Here is a 14,788-nt window from a genome sequence, read left to right as displayed (position 1 = left end):
TTTAAAGTGTAAATATGGAATTTTACTCCTTTAAGTTATAAAATATCTAACCCAAGTTCCTCTGCACTTAAAAAAATCCCTCTTATAATAAATGTCATTACCAAACTGCCACTTGCCAAATGTAATTGTTCTCCATTTCACATCTTCTTTTGATATTGTTTACCACATCCTACTTTGTGCAACTCTTTTTAACATTTTAATTAGTTTCAGAATTTTATTATGAAACATATATAAACTATTAAAAATGTGAGAACTCTTGTGCTTCCTCCCAGTGTAATAAATGAAACATTATCAACGATTCAACTTCCCTGTATGTTCCTCTTTGTAATTTCCTCCCTGCCTAAACAGAAATGCACCCATTATCCAGAATTTGATATAGAAAATTCTCCTGTGTTTCTTATACCTTTATTGTACACCTAAACAATATGTCCTGTCATATTTTTGTGTGTGTTTAACCTTTATATATATGATACCAAGGTGTGTGTGTGTTCTTTAGTGCGTGTTTTTATATTTTTTCACTTGACTTTTTTTTTTTTTTGAGATTTGCCTTTTAAAAAAAAATTCTGTGACACTAGTTGTCTATTTGCTGTCTCCCATATTTGTCCTACCCATCTGCTTTGGTTGTACCCTACTCTTTTACAGATTTTTTTCCCCAGGGTTCCTGTAACCGACAGCCTTCTTTTCCTACCGCACAGCCTGTACCTATCTATGCATTCCCTGCCTCACTTGGCTTCTTCAAAACTCTTGTATTCTTCTGAGATCCAGGCCTGTTTGTTTGTCTAAAAACCTGCTGGATATCTGCAACAGGATATCCTGCAAGTACTCTAACCTTCATCTTTCAAAAAGTGAATTCATTATTTTCCCCCTAGACCTGCAGTTTCTTCTGCTTTTCTTTAATTTGAATAAGGACACGCCGTCAACTCTGCAATTTGTACTGTTAAATTTAGATATTTTGAAACCCCTAGTATTCTTTACTCTTCACACTACTTAAACCACTAAATCCTCTAGAGGCAAAAAGCAAACACTAAGCTGCTAGAAAAAGACACATAATAATACATAATAACTAAGACTTAAGCTAGTGAACATTACCTTATTTTGTTCTTTCTTCTACAACAGTCTGAGATGAGCATCCAAGTCAACGGGCAGCTCACGTGCACATAACCCTTCAGAGACTCAGATCACAGTAGCTCTTCTGTTCCTCAAAATATGACCGCCAAGGTTATGGTTCCAGCTAGGGGGAGAGGGGATAGAGGAAAACTAGGGTCAACAGTTGACTCTTAAGCAAAGCCTGAGTGCATATCACTTTCATTCAGTCTGCTGGCTACAAGGGCTCTCTTGTTTTCTTAAGTGGGCAGCCACCCCCTGGCCATAACTCTATACCACAAAATAAGAGAATGGATTGTGGTGGGCAGTCTTATATCTGTGCCACACATAGAGTCATAACATCTCTCTCAGGGACTTTCCTTTCTCATTTCATTTACCATTGTTGAGTGGAAGGTTCCATGCATGTCTGTTAGGTCTAGTTGGTGCATTGATCAAGGCCTCCATTTTCTTACTGAGCTTATCACATAAACATCCTTTTAAAAATGTACATTTATTTATTTATTTATTCATTCATGATAGACACAGGGAGAGTGGCAGAGAAATAGAAGGAGAAGCAGACTCCTTGCAGAGAGCCGGATGTGGGACTCGATGCCCAGACTGGGATCATGACATGAGCCAAAGGCAGAAGCTCAACCGCTGAGCCATCCAGGCATCCCCCTTTCTAATCTCATTTAAATGTCACTGTTGTAGTCCAAAGTTTCAACATCTCTTGTTTAAAATATTTCAAATAACTTTTTGCCTAGTCATGTTTATTTCTTCCAATCCACTTCCCATGCTAATGTCAAAATTCTTTTTCTAAAATATTGGTATTCTGGGACACCTGGGTGGCTCAGTGGTTGAGTGTCAGCCTTCAGCTCAGGGCATTATACAGGGACCTGGGATTGAGTTCCATATTGGGCTCCTTGCAGGAGGCCTGCCTCTCCCTCTGCCTGTGTCTCTACCTCAATCTCTCTGTTTCTCTCATGAATGAATGAATGAATGAATGAATGAATGAATGAATGAAAATATAAATAAATGAATGAATGAATGAATGAATGAATAAATAAATAAATAAATAAATAAATAAATAAATAAATAAAATATTGGCATTCTGTTGTTTTTCTTTAGGAAAATAAAAAGCTAATGCATAATATAATGAGTGTTGACAGAAATATCATACTTACAAGCATCAGATTTGGTAAGAGACTAAAACTTAATTACCCCTATCACTATAAAGAAAGGATAATTATATAATATGGTAAAAATCCTAAATATCTCTACAGTAGCAATCATATTATAATATATAAATGTATCAGTATGCTATACACCTTCAATTTATACTGTATTTTATATATATATCAAAATACATGTGTATATTGAATGTATATCAAATATATTCAATTAAAATAATTTTTTTAAAGTATAGTATCCCTACAGGGTCTTTTCAGAGCTTGTGGAATAAACTTGATGATACTTGACAGATGCATAGAACAGTCACAATCTGGCCTCAGGTTACTTCTCTGACCTTGTCTCTTGGCTCTCTTGTGCTTGCTTACTGTGACTTAATCATGTTATGTATTTTCATAGCTGTGTATCTTTATTTTTGAAATTTCCTACGACTAGAGCTCTTTGTCCCTTTATTTTGCAGTTGCCACCTCCTATCAGTGGCTTTCCTAGATAACCTTCCACCGAAGCAAAGTTCATTGCTCCTTTACCTACACTGCCAAGTATTTAAACCTTCACTACTCAGAATATGATCTGCAGACCAACAGCACCAGTATCATTAATAAACTTGGTAGAAATGCAGAGTATCTGGCCCCCTGACCAGTAAACCAGGATCTGCATTGTAACTAGGTCCCTTGTGATCTGATACAGTTGGCACACAGGCTTTAAAATCAATATGATATATATCATATATACCATATATATATGGTTTTTCTTTTTTCTGTAATATGGTTTGTCTAAAACATATTTGGCAAAGAAATATGTTTCTTATCAGTACTATTTTAAGGAGAGATCATGGTGTGATTCTTGATGCAACAGCTTCCTGAGCTACAGGGTCAGGTGTACAACCCTCTCATTAGAAACATTGATGCCAATATTTACTTTCAGTGTTGGTCTAACAAAACGAATATGTTGCTAGAGGCAGGTGATGGGTCCTTTGGCAAACTATGAATAAAAAACAGATATAGTGAATGAGAAGGCCAAGTTTATAAAAAAATGTTTTTATTGTAGACTTCATTTTCCAAGAACATTTCTACACAATCTTCCAAATTTATAATGACCAAGTGGTAATATCCTTTCATTGTTCTGGTGGTTTTGTGCATATATTGTTACAACTCAGTACTTAATATATGAATTTGTGTAAATGAAAGAATATTATTTTGTTGTGTGTATGGGTTTATGCTTTTTAAACCAAATAAAAAGTTGGTGTTAGCCAGCCTTTTACTTTTTAAATATTAGAGAATTATTTCTAGATTTATGTGAATCCATATTTCTGAAACTATAATTCTTCGCTTACATGATAATTTTTTATTACCCTGATCAACTTGGTCTTCCAGTTTTATCAGTTACTTCATTTAATGAAAAAGAGGAACTATTGTGATTTCAAGACTACTAATTTAACCTGAATGTCAAAGAAAGTATCTCTCGCAATATAAGAACCTGCATAATGTAAAGTATTCAACTCAGTAAACACTTGCAGAGTGTTCACTATGGGTAGCACATGGTGCTGGGGACTGAGGTTGAACAGTGCCTGACTTTGAGAAGGAGAAACCTAAACAGGGACACCTGGGTGGCTCAGCGATTGGACATCTGCCTTCAGCTCAGGACATGATCGCAGGATCCCGAGATGGAGTCCTGCATCTGGCTCCCTGGAGGGAGCCTGCTTCTCCCTCTGCCTGTCTCTCTCTGTCTCTCTCTCTCTCTCTCTCTGTCTGTCTCTCATGAATAAATAAATAAAATCTTAAAAACAAAAAAGAAACCTGAATAAATCATTTTAGCACCATGAGAGCTCCAAGGGGGGCCACTTTGCTCATCACAGGGGCACTTGGGAGAATGCATCCAAGCTGAACACTGAAAGATTTGTAAACTTTTGATAGATGAAGCAAAGGAGGAGGGTTAGAAGAGATACTTCCTGGAATGTGTCCAGGTAAGAGAGAGTGGCACTGGTAAAAACAGGTACTGCTGCCAGAGTGTCATGTGTTGATGCAGAAAGAGGATCAAACAGCAGTTTAGGATGACTGGAGTGTAATGCAAAATAGGGCAGAAGTGCAAGATGAGGCTGGACTCATAAGCAAGAGCTAATCATCAAAGGCCGGGTATCAGAGAAGCTTTTAATTTTACCTTTGATGAGGAGATAGTGAAGATTTAGAGTAGAGAATAATAGGAGAGGGATCAGTTCTTCATTCAAGAAGTCATCCAGCACACTTAAGTAGCTCCCATAAAACAAATTTCTTTTCTTGGGTTAGGTCCTGTCTTGCTGCCCCAGTTGATGAATATCACTAGACCAAAAATGTTTGCTTTCCTAAGAGTGATACAGTTCTAATTAGTGAATATTTCAAAATCCCAAAGTGTAAGAAAAAATAACCTTCACTGTTATATGCATGCTTCTGTGCTAAACTTTATATAAACGATTAAATTCAAGTTATAGAAAGTGCAGTATGATTCAACAAACATGCAATTACATTGACAACACAATTTCCTTTTTCTAAAAGAAGATTGTATTTCTTTATTTGACATAGAAAGAGAGAGAGAGAGACAACAAGCAGGCAGAGCAGGAGGCAGAGAGAGGGAGAAGCAGGCTCCTGGCTGAGCAGGAAGCCCAATGCCAGGCTCCATCCCAGGACCCTGAGATCATGACCTGAGGTGAAGGCAAACTCTTAACCAATCGAGTCACCATTTCTTAAGAGAAATATATTAATAATTGCCCATTCCTACTTCTCTGATAGTCCATAATCAGGTTCGTTTCCTAGTTAATGGGCAGATATGAAATAACTATTTTTGGCCAGGCATATGCTTGAAAATCCTCTATTATATATTGACTAAGAGGAAAAGCATTGGAGTTTATTTGGACACCTGACATCTTAAATTTAACTGAATATTTAGTGGTCATAAAATAAGTGATCCATAGGCGTAGAGAGACAAAGTTGGAACAGCAAGGAAAACGATGAACGTTATCTTTCTACTCACTTTGTTTTCTTTTCCTTCCCCATGTAAATTATTATAAATTTTCCATTTGCTAGAAAGGATTTCTCAAGCATTGCTGGCCAGTTTAGTTTATTTTCCTCGTGAACAAATCTGTGTGTAATCATTTTAGCAGGTGAGAGAATTCAAGGAAGTGGTGACTTGCTAGGAAATGAGTTTGCAAGGCTGTGAAATTTTTGTTGTTAGTGGTATGATTTCCCAAATATCCCATTTCGTTTTTACGTAAAAGGTACTTTTCCGTCTCATCACTCCTACATTGAGTATGTGTACCCACTAGGAGGCACTCTTTGCAAACTCTCTTTCTCAGAGCATTGAAAAGACTTCCCCAGTAAACTCTGGTTATTTATTCATCTTTTCTGATTTTCTTTCTAAGCTAAAAGTTTTTGTCTCAGACTCTATTTGCAGTGGAGATGGGCTTTCTTGGTTGTTGAAAGAAAAGAAAAGAAAAAAGAAAAGAAAAGAAGAAAAGGAAAAGAAAAGAAAAGAAAAGAAAAGAAAAGAAAAAAAGAAAGAACACTTCCAAATATTTTGATTGGTACCTATTTTTTTAGGTACTATTTTGTGGAAAGAGATAGTTGTTAGATAATTTGTTAGAAAAACACAGGCTATAGGATATCATATATTTCTTAAACTTTTTAATGTTGCCTTGAAAATAGTGACTCTCTTGTCAACATTTTTTTTTTCTTTTAGGTAGAAACGTAGAGATCCCTAGGTGTATCTTAGTTATTGGCAGTTGATTATACTAAGTCACAAAAGAATGCAATGTCACAAAAAGTAAATATTGGAAACAGTTTTCTGATTTAAAAAAAATCATGAGAGACTGTCAGATTGGTGTGCGGTATATATACATATACATACATACAGATGAGAATGACCAGACTTAGAACATTTTCATAGTGGCACATGAAGGTCACTCTCATCGTTGCTGGTCATACAACTCATATGCATAGTTGGAATAATGATTACATGCAATTAAACAAGAGTTATTAGTCATGTCAGAAATAATCACACCTTGCATGTTAGAGGTAGTAAACTAATAGAGCTGTTAAATGTTTAGACAGTTTCAAATTTCTGTTACCCGAGATTATAACTGAACATTTAAAATGTACTGCCTATTGAAATTGGCTGGTTTACTTAAAAAGCATGATTTTTCAAATTTGTTGTTATATCAGTGTTAGAGACCTAGCTCCATCGATTCATTCATTTATTGAACGCACACTACATCAGGTCCTGTTCCTGACTTTGTTTAGAGACATAAACATCGAGACAAAATTCCTGTACTTGTGGTGTTTATATTTATTGGCAGTGGTGGCAGGAAGCAAGGGTGCATACCAGGTTGGGATGAAGTGCAATGAACAAGGATAAAGCAGTTGCAAAAGGAAAGAGTAGTAGAAACTGAGCTACTAAAAAAAAAACCAAAAAAAACGAAAGAAAAACTGAGCTACTTTATAAAGGAGAGGTCAAGGAAGGGCTCTCTGAGAATATATCATTTGAGCAGAGATCTGATGGACATGAAGATGAAAGCCATGCATGTAACTGGGGAAAAGCATTGATGAAAGGGAAAAGCAAAAAGCAGGCACTATCCTGAGGTTTATACTAGGAACAGTAAAAGCATGAGTCTGGAATGTGGAGTCAGGGGAGCAGTTGCAGAGGAAGTCAGGGAGGTCTGAGAGGGCCTAGTAGAGTCTTCCAACCAACGGCATGGCAAGCCACTCAGAATTTGTGCAGAAAGCAGGGCTCACTTGACTAACTTTGTAGAGGGTCACTAACTTCTGAGACGAATCTTGACGATACGTGGGGCTGGGATGAAAGTAGGAATACTAAGTCATTCTGCAGTTGTCTAAGCAAGTGATGATGGTTCTGCATAAACTTGAGGAAGTTCCTTAACTTTGTTGAGACTGTTCCTCGTGTTAATGTGGGGATAATGGGACACATGTATCAACTTGTTTGGAGGATTAAATGATAGAACCTCCTGGTCCCATTGAACCAAGACTTTGTGGAGCTGATTCATTCAGAAGATCACCTTTAGAGTTTTATACACAGGCACACACACACAATCAAAATTGCACCTTTGATTATTTCAAGTCTGTCTACTTAGTATCCTCCCAATCTTTTGTCTTCTCTGTCAAATATTTTTTTTAGATTATTTATTTATTTATTCATGAGAGAGACACAGAGAGAGGCAGAGACAGAGGCAGAGAGAGAAGCAGGCTCCCTGTGGGAAGCCTGATGCGGAACTCAATTCCAGGACCCCGGGATCATGACCTCAGTCAAGGCAGACACTCAACCACTGAACTACCCAGGTACCCCTCTGTCAAATATGTTTTTCACTTTAATTGTATTTCTCATCACAAGTAGGTTTCTTTGACTGTATACCCCACCCCCAATTCACAAACCTGTGATGGTTCCCTGTAACCTTAGCTTAAAGTCAGAACTTCTGGATTTAGGATGCCTGTAAAAGCCCTGCTGTCCAATCCTCTTTCACTTTCTTTAGGTTTCCTGCCTAGGATGTCAAGGGTATGAATCTCTGTCCACCCACACAGATACGTGAGGAATCTAACTCTGTTTGATCATAGCGCTGAATTGGGCTTCATTCTGCTGGGTGATGAAAATTTCATCTGCAATTCTGGGCTCCCTTGGCCATTTCCTATGGCTGTACTTAGGTTCTTGGAGACTCGTGTAATAGTAAGCCATTTTGGGGGGAAAAGACAAGGGCATCCTCAGTCTGATCCTCTGTGATCATTCATTGGTAGTTCCAATCTGGCTGGCAACCCTGGGATGTCTTCCCGTCAGCTGCTACGGAGTAGGGATGGAGGTCTTCACTTCTCTCTAGAGTGAGGAGTTTAACTCAGGGTAGGTGGTTCTGGGGCTTTGTGTCTCCCTACAATACTCACTTCAATGTGTGCACTCCTTGGGCTCTGACTGATAGCAGTGGGGTGAACAACAGCTCTAACATATTTGGGCAAGTTTTGCTCTGTAATATAGAGAGGAGAGATTGATTATGCTCTTGAAGTTTATGGAAATTCATAGTCCATATGTTCAACAGAAAAAAAAAAAAAGCCTGAGGAAAAGGGAAAAGGCATGTGATTTTCTAATGGTTTGTTATTGTTTTTAACTCTGTGAGTACCACAGTCTTTACCTTTACCCCTTTACACACATAAGGTATGTATTTACCAGGAAGGTGGACTGAGCTTTTAAAGGTAGATGCTCAAATGTCTTGTGTCTTGAAGCAGTATTTCTAAGAATGTGGCTTGCTTGAGAACCAACTCTTCAGAGTTACCTGGAATGCTTGTTAAAAACCAGTTATTCTAAAATTTTTGCTTTAGAATCTCTCGTGATGAAGCTTGATAGTTTGCATTTGTAATAATTTCCAAGATGATTCCTTCATACCTTAGACTTTGTGAATCTCTAAATGGCAGAAAAAGACATTGACTGTGTTCTGCAGTGTTCTCCCAAACAACTTTTTTCATTTCTTCTGGACTTAGATATTTTAGATTATGGATCAAATTTAGTTAATTATTACTAGATTATTAATTTTTTATTTTCTATTTGTAGCATGAACCGTGGTGTTCCTTCTCATGCACACACTTCTACCTGTATCTAAACCTATACCTACTTCTATAATTTTCATATATATTAATATGAATATTTTGTATCTCTGTGACTTTCTTTTTTTAATTTTTAATTTTTTTTCTCTATGACTTTCTTAAAGTGACATCAGTTGTATGTCTAAAAATCTTCCTTTTTTCATACCCAATGGTGTTTATTTCTGCCTCTTTTCTTGATCAGCCTTTCTTACGGTTTATCTATTATATTGACATTTTCGAAGATCAAGCTTATGGTTTTGTTTACTGTGTCTATTTTTTCCAGCTGTTTACCTTTCTTTATTATTTTTCTTCTAAATTTGTTTACTTATTTTTTATTTAGCTTTTGAATTAAATGACTTTTGAGTTTTGTAAGTAAATAAAATTAAATCTATAAATTTACCTTTAAGTATCACTGTAGCAGCTTTCCAATACATTTTGGTACATTTGTTGTCCTTTGTAAACATTTTGTGATCTCCATTTTAATTTATTGAATTAATCTGGGAGCATGTTTTTAAAAAATTAAATGTTTTTATCTCTTTACTAGTTTTTTAATTGCTGATTTCTAGCTTAATAATATTGGGTCAAAATATATATGATACCATTTTAAAAAAACTTGTTGATATTTTAGGGAGAATCTAGTTCCTAGTCCATTTCTGTGAGTATTTTTTCTTACCTTGTCACACTTTCTGTCTGTTTAAACTTTTTACCCTTACTATTTTTTATCTGTGTGGCCTATTAGTATCTGATAGAAGTGTTTTAAATCTTATATTTTTAAAAAACTGTTTGCATGTGTCTATTTATTTAAGTACTCTCTATATCCATTATGGGGCTCAAACTCACAACCCTGAGATCAAAAGTCGCAGGCTCTTCTGACTGAGCCAGCCAGGCACTCCTTAAATCTTTTATTTTGACTGGATATTTCTTACTATCTCCTTTTAATTCTGTCAGGTTTTGCCAGATATGTTTTAAGATTACATTATATTTTTCATATATTTTTGGTACTTTTTTTCTATAATAGGTATTCTTTTATATCCTTTAATGCTCTTTTCTTTTAAATCATGTTTTGTCTGATTTTTTAATCCTAAGATATCCTCTTGTTGCCATTTTTAGTATATTTGTCTGCTATTTTTTTCATGCTTTATTTTCAACCTTTCTGTTTTTATTTTTGATGTAATTCTTGTAAGCAGTTAATAGTTTGATCATTTTAATTAAATCAGGTATTCCATCTTTATTAATAATGTCTATTTATTGTGATTACTGATGTATTAGATGGAATTCTACATTATTTCTTTTTTCTGTCCATCATTTTTTTTTCATTTTTCTCCTTCCCTATTTTCTGTTTAATTGATAATGTTTTCTTTAGCCTTTTCTATGTCTCTGAAAATTTGGAAATTGTGGATTATATTGCATACTCATAAATTTTAACATATATTTAATTGTAAAAAAGTAACAATGTCTGTAGTTATTATTTTTATCTTCTTTCTAATCATAAAAAGAATCTTGCCACTTTTTATTGTTTGTATATTTTTTAACAAAAATTATTATCATGTATCATTCTTTTAGTATATAGATAAAAGTTTCAATGTGTATAATAGTTCCTTGCTTTGGGTACTGTTGTTTCTTGTATATTACACCTTCCTGATGAGTTTTTCTCATTTTAAATTTCAAGGTTTGTATAAGAATTTGCTGATTCTGAGCACCCCCCGTGGCGCAGCGGTTTAGCGCCGCCTGCAGCCCGGGGTCTGATCCTGGAGACCCAGGATTGAGTCCTGCATCGGGCTCCCTGCATGGAGCCCACTTCTCCCTCTGCCTGTGTCTCTGCCTCTCAGTCTCTCTCTCTCTCTCTCTGAATAAATAAATTTTTTTTAAAAATCTTTAAAAAAAAAGAATTTGCTGATTCTTATTTCATTTCTGACTGTATACACAGAATATAGCCTCTTGCTATTTTTATTGATAACTTTGTTTTCATTAATTTCCGGTCATTGTTAACATACTCTTTTAAGATCTTTGTTAGGGATGCCTGAATGGCTCAGTGGTTAAGCTCTGCTTTTGGCACAGGGCATGATTCTGGAGTTCAGGGATCAAGTCCCACATAGGGCTTCCTGAGTGGAGCCTGCTTCTCCCTCTGCCTGTGTCTCTGCTTCTTTCTTTGTGTCTCATGAATAAATAAATAAAATCTTAAGAAAAAAAAAAAACCTTTGTCAGATTATGAAGTTAATTTTATTTAGAGTACATTTATATTCAATTTGTTGGTTTTACTGATTGCCTTTTGTTTGCATTAGATTTATTGACATGTCCTGAAATATTGCTTGACAGACTCACTTTTGAGTGGCAGATTTTTTGTTTTGTTTTGTTTTCTCCCTTCTTCTCCTCTCTTTTCCTTTCTTCAACACCTCTTTGTGTCTAATAGTTTTGTAGTATCTTCCACCTAAAACTTAGAGCCCCCATTCTGGAACTCAGATTTACAGTAATAAAGTTAATACTGGGTATATGGTGAATCTAGTCTTGGAGCCAAATTATGACATGGTTCTTTTCTCATCAGGCAACTATATTGGTATTTTACTAAGTCCTACGACTCTGTAAGACACTACTGTGGGCAACATTTGGCAGAAACTGTTCTGGTCTTTTTTCAGGTAAAGAAGCACCAAAACATGCCATGCCACCTGCAGTTTCCATTTCCTGTGAAACATTTCTTTTTTAACTCTGCAGGAGCCAAAATATCTGGTATCTCTGATACTCTAAACTCATAGCCCAACAAAGTCCCTACTTTTGTTCCATTTCTGGTTCACAAAAATGCTTGATTGTATTTGTGGCTGTACTGTAAACTTTACTCCTTCCACTTTTTTTTCACTCCATCATTGGTATGTATTTAGAATAGACTTTCCTGTATGAAGCCTTTGTGTGTCTTGAACTGGAAGTCCCAAACAGCCTGTTTGAGAAAGAGGGAAAAATTTAAAATTGTATTAGTGTTGTTATTCAGTAATTTTTAATGTCAATTAGGACAAAAGCAGATTCTTATTTACTAGTTTTTATTCCAGTTATAGTTGTACTTATTGCTCTGAAAAATTCATTTTGACTAACTTGAAACTATTCTTATCTATATTTCCTCAGTCTTAGAACTGCTTATTTTTTAGGTTTTTTTTTAAGATTTTATTTATCTATGAGAGACAAAGAGAGAAGCAGAGACATAGGCAGAGGGATAAGCAGGCTTCCCACAGGGAGCCTGATGCAGGACTCAGTCCCAGGATTCCAGGATCATGACCTGAGCCAAAGGCAGATGCCCAACCACTGAGCCACCCAGGCACCCCAGAAGTGCTTGATTTTAACTTGCATTTTGTTGCCTGAGTTAACACACTACCATAAGTGTTGAAGAATACATTTTTTTTGGAAACAAAAGATAACAGTGAGGCCAATAATGTTTAAGTGTCAAAAGAGATATGATTTTACTAAAAGCTTCCCCACTAAATGCTTCTGTTAGGGCTTTCTGTAATTTACACTGAATCATGTGACTCTACTCTGCCATCCAGAGCCTCTGCTTAATTCTCCACTCCCTTTCCCTCAACAAATCATTTATTGAGCATCTATTAAATGCCAGGCACTCTTCTGTGCACAAAATGTGAGTGTATGAGTCATATAACACTTCTACCTTCCTTGAGCCTACATTCCAATTTATTGTTAATAATGCCTAGGATTAAGCAGGGTTAATCACTAAACACAGAGGAAAGTTACAGTTCTGAGATGGGTTATGGGCTTCTGGTAGAAGTATAGTTGATGATTCTAGGATTCGCTTTCATAATCTTTCAACTCAGAAACTATATCTAGAGGAACTCACCTCTATTCTTCATGGCACATTCCTGGGACACTGATAGAAGAAACACTCCCCTATCTCTGTGTGTATCTCTACATTTTCTATTAATAAATCTATAGTAGTAGAAGACTATCAGTAACTCTAATGCTATAGCTATGGATTTAAAATTAATCTAGAGGATTGATTATCTGTTTTATTTGTCTATAAATCAATGTGTCATTTTTAGAAAATCAAATCTTTCAGGTTGGAAAACAAAGTCAAATCAAGACAATAAAGGAAACATATTGTCAGAGTAAGCCTTGGGATTATGTTTTAAAACAAAGTAGTCAAAGAAGAGGCTCATTTTTAATGAGGTACAAGATGTAGATCAGAGTTTGATTAATTAAGTAGCTGTGTGAGGAGTGACGCTTAAAAGCAGTTTTAGGGAATGGGTTTTCATTGACTTACCTCATTCTGTTCTGATTTGCTCTTGTGATTAAAGAATTTTTGAGCAATGATGACCAGGTTAGTTTGAGTTCATTATTCAAATATGAGGGCCTGACAAATGGAACACTAAATAGAATGTCAGGAAATCTGAATTCCATTCCAGGCTCACTGCTTACTTTCCATGCAATTTGAATTTCTTCCTGCTTGTGGAATTATGGATTAATGTTATTGTGAATGAAACGCTTTAAAGGACAAGGATACAAAGTACTATGAAAGTACATGGGGAAGGGCGCCTGGGTGGCTCAGGCAGTTAAGTGGCTGCTTTCAGCTTGGGTCAGGATCCCAGGGTCCTGGGATCAAGCCCCGTGTGGGCTCCCTGCTCAGCGGAAAGCATGCTTCTTCCTCTGCCTGCAGCTCCCGCTGCTCAGGCTCGCTCTCTCTCTCTCTCTCTCTCTCTCTGTCAAATAAATAAATAAATATTTTTTTTAAAATGGTTTTTAAAAAGAAAGCACACGTGGAGAAAAAGGATAATAGTTTGGAGGGGGAAACTGTAGTTCATCTGGGAATAATGCTTAGAATTGATAAGCAAGTTTTCCTTGGAAGTTTAGATCTTGTGCTCTACAGGTGGAAGAGTAGTATTTCCTTTCACTTGGTTTTAAAATAATTATATCTAATATTCGAATAGTGATTTCCAGGTTTTTAAAGCACTTTCTCCTTGGAATCTTCCATGATCCTTAAAAAAGCCCAATAAGTTAGACCATTTCTGTATGGCCTCATGAAAAGCAGAAAATCATATTTTCTCACAGAGCTTAAGAGAGATTGGACATATATATATCTCACCCTTCAACATTGATGCCATTTTAGAGTTCCCCATGCAGACAAGAGATCCTGTCATTCTTACCTTACTTCACCTCTTCATGCAGAACAGAAATAACATATTTCCCATACATACAGCTTGGTGTTTTTATTTACCTTAGGCCTTCAAAATGGCATTGTTGACTTCTTTTCTCCTTAAGAACTGGTCCTATAAATAGTTCCTAGCATTTGTTGCACACTAGCAGAACAGCGTAGGAACTGCATTTGTTTCACAGAAACAGTGTAAGCAGAGTAACAATCTTCCACTCTCCATGGAATTTTTTTGTTAAAGATTCTATTCATTAATTCATGAGAGACACAGAGGCAGAGACACAGGCAGAGGGAGAAGCAGGTTCTATGCAGGGAGCCCTACGTGGAACTCGATCCCAGGACTCAGGATCACACCCTGAGCCAAAGGCAAATACCCAACCGCTGAGCCACCCAGGCATCCCTCCATGGACTGTTTTAAGGTCTTGGGTATAAATTTGATTCTCTTTTCTCCAAAATATGAGTTGCTTTAGGAGCACACTGTGTGTGTGTGTGTGTGTGTGTGTGTGTGTGTGTGTATGTGTGTATCTGATGTATCACAAACAGAAGATACATCACTTGTGTCATTCTTTAGTTTTCTCTAAGAATCCAAAATAAATTAAAAAGGCACAGCATATTTGACATTTACTCAGAATTTATGAGTCATCCATGATTTTGATGATGTGCTTTCTCATTCCAAGTTTGTCCATTTCTGGCAAAGGGATGATACCCAGGTGAGTTGGCTGATTTTAGTACCATGCTCTGTTTAATTGTAAACATATACTCTGGGGACAGA

The 14,788-nt window shown here is 36.3% G+C and overlaps 1 protein-coding gene and 1 long non-coding RNA gene across 2 annotated transcripts in view; one reads left to right on the top strand and one right to left on the bottom strand.

The window, feature by feature from the left end:
• LOC119871126 overlaps nt 1-8,318 on the bottom strand; it is a 29,839-nt gene extending 21,521 nt beyond the window's left edge. The window contains exons 1-2 of the long non-coding RNA XR_005356733.1: nt 8,184-8,318; nt 1,090-1,231 (exon numbers count right to left, since the gene is read on the bottom strand). This is a non-coding gene — a long non-coding RNA (uncharacterized LOC119871126). The remainder of the gene's footprint in view (nt 1-1,089; nt 1,232-8,183) is intronic.
• Nucleotides 1-14,788, top strand: part of ADGRV1 (adhesion G protein-coupled receptor V1) — a 518,581-nt gene that overhangs the window by 296,331 nt on the left and 207,462 nt on the right. The window lies entirely within an intron of this gene.

The sequence above is a fragment of the Canis lupus genome, chromosome 3 (genome assembly GCF_011100685.1).
Source record: "Canis lupus familiaris isolate Mischka breed German Shepherd chromosome 3, alternate assembly UU_Cfam_GSD_1.0, whole genome shotgun sequence".
Classification (NCBI taxonomy): domain Eukaryota; kingdom Metazoa; phylum Chordata; class Mammalia; order Carnivora; family Canidae; genus Canis; species Canis lupus.
Note: the sequence above shows the minus strand (reverse complement) of the source record. Positions and strands in the feature narration are given on the sequence as shown.